The 8,801-nt window shown below is 43.7% G+C and overlaps 1 long non-coding RNA gene across 1 annotated transcript in view; it reads left to right on the top strand.

Moving 5' to 3' along the window:
* Positions 1 to 3,268, top strand: part of LOC119002784 (uncharacterized) — a 23,169-nt gene extending 19,901 nt beyond the window's left edge. Inside the window, exon 3 of the long non-coding RNA XR_005069804.1 lies at positions 3,259 to 3,268. This is a non-coding gene — a long non-coding RNA (uncharacterized LOC119002784). The remainder of the gene's footprint in view (positions 1 to 3,258) is intronic.
* Positions 3,269 to 8,801: the final 5,533 nt, after the last annotated feature.

The following is an 8,801-nucleotide window of genomic DNA, read 5'->3' as shown; positions in this document are numbered from 1 at the left end:
CATATACCGTGTTCATGGGTTGGAAGAATTCACATCATCAAAATGTCCATACTATCCAAAGCAATTTACAGATTTAATGCAATACCTATTAAAGTACCAATGGCATATTTCACATACATAGAACAAACACTTCAAAAATTTATATGGAACCATAAAGACCCGGAATAGCAGCCGCAATGTTGAGAGAGAAAAACAAAGTAGGAGGGATTACAATACCTGGTATCAAACTGTATTACAAGGCCAGCCTGGTACTAGCATAAAAACAGGCACAGAGACCAATGAGATAGAACAGAGAGCCCAGAAATAAACCCAAATCTCTAGTCAATTAATATTCAACAAAGGGGGCCGTAACATAAAATGGAGTAAAGATAGCCTCTTCAACAAATGGTGTTGGGAGGACTGGAAAGCTTCATGCAAAAAAATGAAACTTGAGCACCAACCTACACCATACACCAAAATAAATTCAAGGTGGATAAAATACTTAAATATAAGCCAGGAAACCATTAAAGTCCTCAAGGAGAGCATTGGCAGGAAAATCTCAGATATTCCATGCAGCAATATTTTTACTGATATGTCCCCTAGAGCAAGGGACATAAACGAAAGAATAAACAAATGGGATCTCATCAAATTAAAAGCTTCTGCATGGCTAAGGAAAACAGTATCAAGATAAAAAGAAGCAACTGTTTGGGAAAACATATTTGCCAATGACAACTCAGACAAAGGTTTAATCTCCAAAATACACAAAGAACTCACACGACTCCACTCAAAGAAGATGAGCAACCCAATTAAAAAATGGGCAAAGGAGTTGAACAGACACTTCTCCAAGGAGGACATACAGAGGATCCAGAGACACATGAAAACATGCTCGATATCCCTAGCTATCAGAGAGATGCTAATCAAATCCACAATGAGATACCACTTTACACCAGTCAGAATGGCTATCATAAACAAAGAAACAAACAACAAATGTTGGAGAGGTTGTGGGGAAAAGGGCACCCTAGTTCACTGTTGGTGGGATTGCAGACTGGTACAACCACTATGGAAAACAGTATGGAATTTTCTAAGAAAACTACAAATGAACGTGCCTTTTGACCCAGCAATTCCACTGTTAGGAGTATATCCTAAGAACCCTGAAACACCAATCCAAAAGAACCTATGCACCCTGATGTTCATAGCAGCACAATTTACAATAGCCAAGAGTTGGAAGCAACCTAGATGCCCATCAGTCAATGGCTGGAACAAAAAACTAGGGTACATTTACACAATGGAATTCTATGCTGCAGAAAGGAAGAAGGAGCTCCTACCCTTTGCAATATCATGGATGGAACTGGAAAGCATTATGCTGAGCAAAATAAGCCAGGTGGTGAAAGACAAATACCATATGATATCACCTTTAACAGGAATCTAAACAACAAAGGAAACAAGCAAGCAAAATGTAACCAAAGATACTGAAACACCAAATGTGCTGACAGTGTCCAAGAGGAGAGGGGAGAGAATCACAGGGGAAAAGGGGAAGGACTCACATGAATAAGCATAAAGAACACATGGACAATAACTAAGGTGGGGGGCAGAGATGGGAGGGAGGTGGGGAGCACTGGGGGGGGCAGGGATGGAAATACAAGGAAGAAAACTGTACTTGAACAAGAGTTAAATAAAAATTTTTAAAAAATTTTAAAGCCATCCTTCAAGAATAAATTCAGGCAATGAGATGAAGCAGATGATTTTAGAGATTTGGTGTTAAATAATTTTAGAAGACTCTTTCTTATGCACTTTATAAGTAAATGAGTTCAATTTTTACAGTGCTGATGTTTATAAATATATCAACATGAATATTATTTCAAGGTCATAATGCTGGAAGGCTTCAGATTATATCAATGGGGTTCTCATCCTGAAAGCAGTTTTGGGATTTTTTTTTTTTGCAATGTCTAGAAGCATTTATAGGTCTTACAGGAAAAGAACAGCCATTACTGTATGGTTCTGTGTTGTGTTCACCTTTTACTTTAGCACCTGCTTAGTAAGTGCCTCCCATTTGCAGGGCCCCATGCTGGGAGGGACATGACCTGATTTGTGTTTTAAAATATGATTAATTTAAATTTTTTTGAATTGTCGTAAAAAAACACACACACAACATGCCATCTACCATATAAGCCATTTTTATGATTTGCATCAGTATTTTTAAAAGGCCCCTCTGGCTGCTGAGTAGGCATTAACTATGGGTAAGACAGGCAAGAGCAGAGGTAGACTGCCCAGGTTCTGTGGCTCCAGTCGGGAGTGTGTGGCTCTGCGAGGAGCAGGTGGGGTCTCAGTGGTATCTGAAGAAAGCTGGTGAGTGTTCTGGAGGTTTGGAGGTGAGAGTATAAGAAAGCCCTGTAAGAAAGTCTTTCCCGGCACAAGCCTCAAAGGAGGGGATAGACTATTCATGGGGAGGTCTCAGAGGAGGGCCTTGGGGACCCCATGATGAGGCCCAGTGGAGAAGAATCCGTCTGGCTACACTATGGGGTAGGTGGTCAGCATGGCATGCCAAGGTCAGCTGGGCAGTCCTTCATTTGGAACAAGGGGGAGCTGTGCACCCAGGCATGGATGGCCACTGGAGTGGACCCCTGGGGTGTGTTATAAACTCCTCGTGTCAGTTGTCACTGATTGTAAATTAATATGACAAGTGCTTCAGGGCACAGTGTTGGAGCCCAGAGAAAATGATCTGGGAAATCACTGAACCTTGTGCCTGGCATGTAGGCAATGTCGATAAATGGTAGCTTAAAAATAATTTAAAATGAGGGGATTTGAGCAGCAAGGACCAATCCCAGCTGAACTTTGAAAGTCTGCCAAGAATTGGGGTAGGCATGAGCTTCAGGAGGAACTTCCAAAGGGGAAAAATGACGGCTGCCACCCACATCTTTGCTTAGGAAAAATGCTGGGCTCTCCCAGTCTGGGCAGGACTGAGTTTGAAAAACAGGAGACTCAGGGCACAGTCCAAGCTGCCACTGAAGTTTTGAGTCTGGAGAGTGAGGGGAAGGCTGCACTGAAACTAGGGAGAGGAGGTCAGGGGTGAAAGTGGTTATTCAGGGTCTGACCTGTGCATATTGCTGAGTGCCACACACTGGCACCAGCCAGGAGGCTTCCCCTAGTCAGGGCTAAACGCCAGCTTTGCAATAGATATGTCAAAAGAAAAATTCAGGAGCCCTCATGAGCCTCCTAGACCAGGGCAGGTATCGAGGAGGGGACCCTTGCACTCACTCCCCTTGGAAGGTAGTGTTGAAGTCAGCCAGGCCAAGGAGGCAGAGCCAGTGTCCTAAGCTTCCTCTGTCTGCTCCTCCACATCCCCTCTCGTCTCTCTCCTACAACATCATCATTGGGCTAGGCTGCCCCCGGAGCCCATGAACAGAAGGCTGGAGAGAGAGGGAGAATGAATTTGAGGCATTTCTTTCCCCAGCTCCCACCCAATCTCCATAAGTTGATTGCATTTCTCTACCAAAGCCACAGCTTCTGTCTCTCGGTCTAGCACTCTCTGGGTTTCACTCTGATCCCTGAAGGCATTGGGGTGATAATGGCCCTAACCCGGGGTCCTACACCTTCCTGAGTTGGTCCTCCGAGCCCTGCCCACAGCCTTGTAAAGGGTTCCGTTTTGAGCTTTCCTCAGTTTCACAGCTAACAGCCCAGACAGAGGCAGGGGCCTGTACAGGGGCCCAGAACTAGGACTGAATGTTATGGCTCAAGATGCTTCTGCCTGAATAGATCAAAAAGTCCCCAGTTTCCTCCTATACTACAGTTTTTGTTTTGTTTATTTTCCTCATCACATTTTTAAAAATTGTGGTAAAATACACATAATATAAAATTCAGCATCTTAAACATTTTAAGTGTACAATTCACAGTCATTAAGCACATTCACATTGCTCTGCAACCATCACTACCACTCCTCCACAGAACTTTTTCATTTTACAAAACCGAAACTCTGTCCCCATTAAACACCACCTCCCAACCTACCTTGTCCCCAGCCCCTGGCAACCACCATCCTATCTTCTGTTTCTGTGAACTTGACTACTTTTAGGTACCTCATAGAAATGGAATCGTGTAGTATCTTTTTGTGACTGGCTAATTTTACTTACCATAATGTTCTCAAAGTCAATCCATGCTGTAGCATGTGCCAGTATTGCCTTCCTTTCTAAGGCTGAATAACAATTCATTGGATGATGGAGCTCATCTTACCTATTCATCTATCGATGGACACTTGGGTCACTTCCCCTTTATGGCTATTGTGAATAATGAACGTGGGTGCACCAGTATCTCTTTGAGACCCAGCTTTCCAATTATTTGGGAATATACCCAGAAGTTGAATTGTTGAGTCATATGGTAATTTGAACTTTGATATTTGGAAGAACTTCATACTGTTGACTGTGTCCTTTGATGCACAAAAAATTTTAATTTTGATGTAGTCCAGTTTATCTATTTTGTTATTGTTGCCTGTGTTTTTCATATCATATCTAAAAATTCGTTGCCAAATCCAACATCACAAAGCTTTTTCCCTGTGTTTTTGTTGCATCCACCAACCACGAGAACAAATGTCAGAGACTTTCAGGGTTTCAAAGATGTTACTTTATTGGCCAAGTTTAACCTGCCAATAAAGGGGTGAACTCTCAAAGTGTCCGGAGACACGGTGCCCGCAAGGGCTGCAAAAGAGAGTTGCACCCAGCGCTTACAGCTAAGTCCTTATATAGAGGCAAGCAAGCGTTGCACAGAAGCAGATGTGGCAGTTAGCTATTGGCTTACAGAGCCCGTGTGCAGGGAACAGGGTGGGGTCTGACTCAACTGAAAGGAAAATTTTGAAACTAAACATATGGCAATCAACTTATAGGATGTTTGCTAGGGACACAGGCTCCTTGGAGCTGAGACTATTTTTCTTGTTCCCAACATTTTCATCTAAGAGTTATACAGTTTTAGCTCTTATATTTGGGTCTTTGACCCATTTTGAGTTAATTTTTATCTATGGCGTAAAGTAAGGGTCCAACTTTATACTTTTGCATGTGGATATCCAGTTTTTCAAACAAGGTTTGCTGAAGAAACTGTCCTGTCCCCATTCACTGGTGGTGTTTTTACTCTTAGTTACTCTTCAGTAGGTCTTTTTAAACTATTCCTATTGAAAAAGCTCTTGAAGTATTGTATTCCCATCTTCTTTTCTACTGCTGTGGCTCATTCATTTTTAATTCTCTGATGTGAAGCCACAGTGTAAGTAAGGCAATAACTACTGATCAGTGGCCACCCAGTTCTGTGGAATGCCAGCTTGTTGGCTGAACTTGGGGGGAGGAACAATTGCCCAGGCCAGTGATTCTGAGCATTTGGCCTCAATACAGCTTCCAATATAGAGCCTCTCTTCAGGGTTTGCATTCCATATTAGTGACCCAATTCCTCCTAGGCAGCTTGCTCCAGATTGTGCCCTCTTTGTTACAGAGGTCTGCTGGATCGCAGTGTTTCATAGTTTCTGCAAGTTCATATTTTATTTTTAAAGTTTGTGGACAGCTTTGTGGTGGTGTGGTTTGTGATGTACAAAAGTTCTTTTTCATTTCATTTTTGTTTTGTTCACTGCTTGATTCTTGTTTTCTTTAAATGCCCTCTACTGATGGGATAAATGAATTTTCGTTGGCCATTTTTCTTCTGATGTTTGTGGAAATCTTTCATCTCCTTATTTATCAGGAAGGAGTCTAAGGCTAATGGGATGATTTTTCACCTTGAAACCACAGGAAATAATAAGCTTTGAAATGTTTCCTGTGGCCTCCAGCTGAAGTCTGGGATTCCCTTTGTTGCTCTCAAACCAGAGCTTCAGCATTACCATGTCAGTGTAGATGGAAAATGAACCAGGTGCTGATCTAAGAACCAGGGACCCAGGACTCTTGTTCTTCCTCTAGAATTCAGTTTCTCAACCTTGGCTATGCTGCTCCACCCCATGTAACCCCCCACCATTAGAACCACTGCGGTATAAGAAGTCCGGAGCAACCAGGGCACACATTCTAGAAATCTCTAGTTGGATATTTTCAGCATGTTGCTTACTTATACTCTATTTCCTGCTGGGTCCCCTGGTGATTGAGCTATGTGAATATTCTTAGTTTGTTATTTCTCAGACTTGAATGCTTTAGCTTTCCACTTCCTGGCGCTTATTGTGCTTGTAGTTGAGACCTCGGTGCCCTCTCCCACTCCCAAGGACTCATTATTTCGTGAGGGTCAGAATGATTTCCCAGTCACCTTTCTCTTTTCTTGCTTTGAAAAGGTAATCTGAGGCCCCAAAGCAACCCATTCACCACAGACTCTGAAGGCAGAGATTAAGTAAAGTGTTGTAATGTGTTTGAGGCAGCAGGAGACCTCTCTGTGGGCTCTGCTGCTCTCCATGCCCAAACACCTCGTTGTATCCTAAAATAGCTGTTCCCTTTGTCCTCCTCCCCCCTCTTCTTTTCTACTTTATGCCATACAGTTATGAATTACACTGTAAATGCAAATCTTGCACTATTATGTAAAAGAAAGAAGATTGGTGAGAAAATAAAATATTTGAAAATTTTAAAGAAAACACCCCGTTGTGAATAGCATGGCTCAGTTGGTTATAGCATCTTCCCATGCACCGAAAGGTTGCAGGTTCAATCCCTGGTCAGGGCACGTGCCTAGCCTGCAGGTTCAAGTCCCCAGTTTGGGTGCATAGAGGGCAGCCAATCAATGTTTTTCTCTCACATCAATGTCTCTCTCTCCCCCCTCCCTCTCTGCCTCCTTCTCCCTGTAGAATCAATAAGTATTAATAAAAGAAAAGGAAAGAAAAGATAAAAAGAAACAGAAAGAACCTCTTCCTGTCCCTATGGGAGTGTGTTCCTAGATTTAACTATAATTCCTTGATCAATTTGATCCTTTGAGGTATTTTAGGAGGGTTTTCAGAAACCAGAGAATTAATCACCAAAACTCTTTCTCTTTCATTGTCTTGGACTTCACCAGAACCCATGTATTAATTTTTTGTGACTAATCCACACCCATTAGAAATGTATCACTCACAAGCATTCCCACCTGTATCTCTCAGCAATGAGGATGTGTGAAGGCTGGGGCTGATTCTAATGGTGGTAAAGTATTTGTTCTCAAAGTTTGTTTTCATCTCTACTTTTCCTCTTTCACATTTCCAAATGGAAATGGGTGGTTCCATCCACAAGAACAGTACTTTCCTTAAACCCAGTATATCTGTTTGTCCCCTGCCACAGAGCATTGATTTAACTGCTCCCTCACCACGTACTGTTGTGTCATTGCAATGCAGTGGCCCTCCAATGAACACAGCAGTGTCTGTCGGAAGGGCAGCTCACATTTGTTAAGTGCCTTCTGTGTGCCCAGTCCTTGGTCTCGATGTTCTCAGTTCTGTGAAGCAGCCGTTAGTACTTCATCTGGTTGGGTGAAGAGGTTGAGAATCACAGTGCTGAAAGAGCAGGCTGAGTTCACACAGTAAATGGTGCAGCTGGAGTTGGACCAGGATCATTGGATCCAGAAACCCTTGCACTTTCCCACGCAGGCACGTTATTCAGAGAGGCTCTATCATTCCTGGTGTTTAAAGCCATTTGAAACTGAGGGTCAGTTCTGGCTTTATCAGTAACTGTGATTTGAGCTTAGCTTCCCTGAGCCTAATGAAGCTTCCATTTCTGTAAATTGGGGGTGACACCTCTTAGGGTTATACTGAGGATTTAATTAGATGCCCACACAAAGCTTTGCCAGGCTCAGAGTGGATTAGTGTGGTCACTCTTAGTCACTACAGTTATGTAATTAATTGGTTATCAGACAGCCAGAGAGAGGGGTGAGAGGAGGGACGTAGAAGAAATGGTGGTAAGCAGACTGGATGGAAGTCTGCAGAGGACTTCCACCAAGATGGAGGTGTAGGTGGAAACACTGTGCCTTCTCCCACAACCTAATTTGAATACAACAAAGGTTTAGTAAACAAAGACTCGGCCAAAGAACAGAATACTGAACTATACGGAAGTCTGACTACAACGAACCGTTCAACCGGGACCAGTAAGAGGAGTGGAGCCAGCAGCAGAGCAGGGTTGGGCAGGAAGGATCCCCCAACCTAGGCGACCCAGTTGACCCAGGCAACCCAGGCAGCCAGGGTAGCATCATGGACCCAGTAAGGGTGTGGGGCAGGCTGAGCGCAGTCACACATTCACCTGTAGATAAACCAGCAGAGGTGTGAGCAGTGAGACGGACCCCCGCAGGACCCAGCCGGGGACTGGGAAGGCCCCAGTGGCAAACCCAGTGAGGGTGTGGGGCAGGCTGACCGCTGTTGCACATTCGAGTGCGCACAGATAAACCCAGCAAAGGAGTGAGCAGTGAGATGGACCCAGTGGCCCTGGTTGCGGGAGGAGGCAGAGGGGAACGCCATTGATTTCCTTTGACCCCGCCCCCACATACAGTGTCACAACCCAGCAACTGAGTTGCCCTGCCCTGGTGAACACCTAGGGCTCCGCTCCTCATACTTAACAGGCATGAACAGTCCAAAATATGGCTCAAAAAGAACTCAAAGCCCCATAGCCAATAACTCTAAGTGACCAAGAAATAGCGAACCTCTCAGATGCACAGTTCAAAACACTGGTGATCAGGATGCTCACAGAACTGGTTGACTATAGTCACAAATTAGAGGAACATATGAAGGGTAAATAGTGATAGAAAGGAAACTGGGACTCAAATCAAGGGAGTGGACCAGAAGGAAGAACGAAACATCCAACCAGAAAAGAATAAAGAAACAAGAATTCAAAAAAATGAGGAGAGGCTTAGGAACCTCCAGGACATCTTTAAACATT

Source organism: Sturnira hondurensis, unplaced genomic scaffold (genome assembly GCF_014824575.4).
Source record: "Sturnira hondurensis isolate 20B ecotype Veracruz unplaced genomic scaffold, ASM1482457v3 Scaffold0018097, whole genome shotgun sequence".
NCBI classification, from domain to species: Eukaryota; Metazoa; Chordata; class Mammalia; order Chiroptera; family Phyllostomidae; genus Sturnira; species Sturnira hondurensis.
This window is presented reverse-complemented; position numbering and strand designations above follow the sequence as displayed.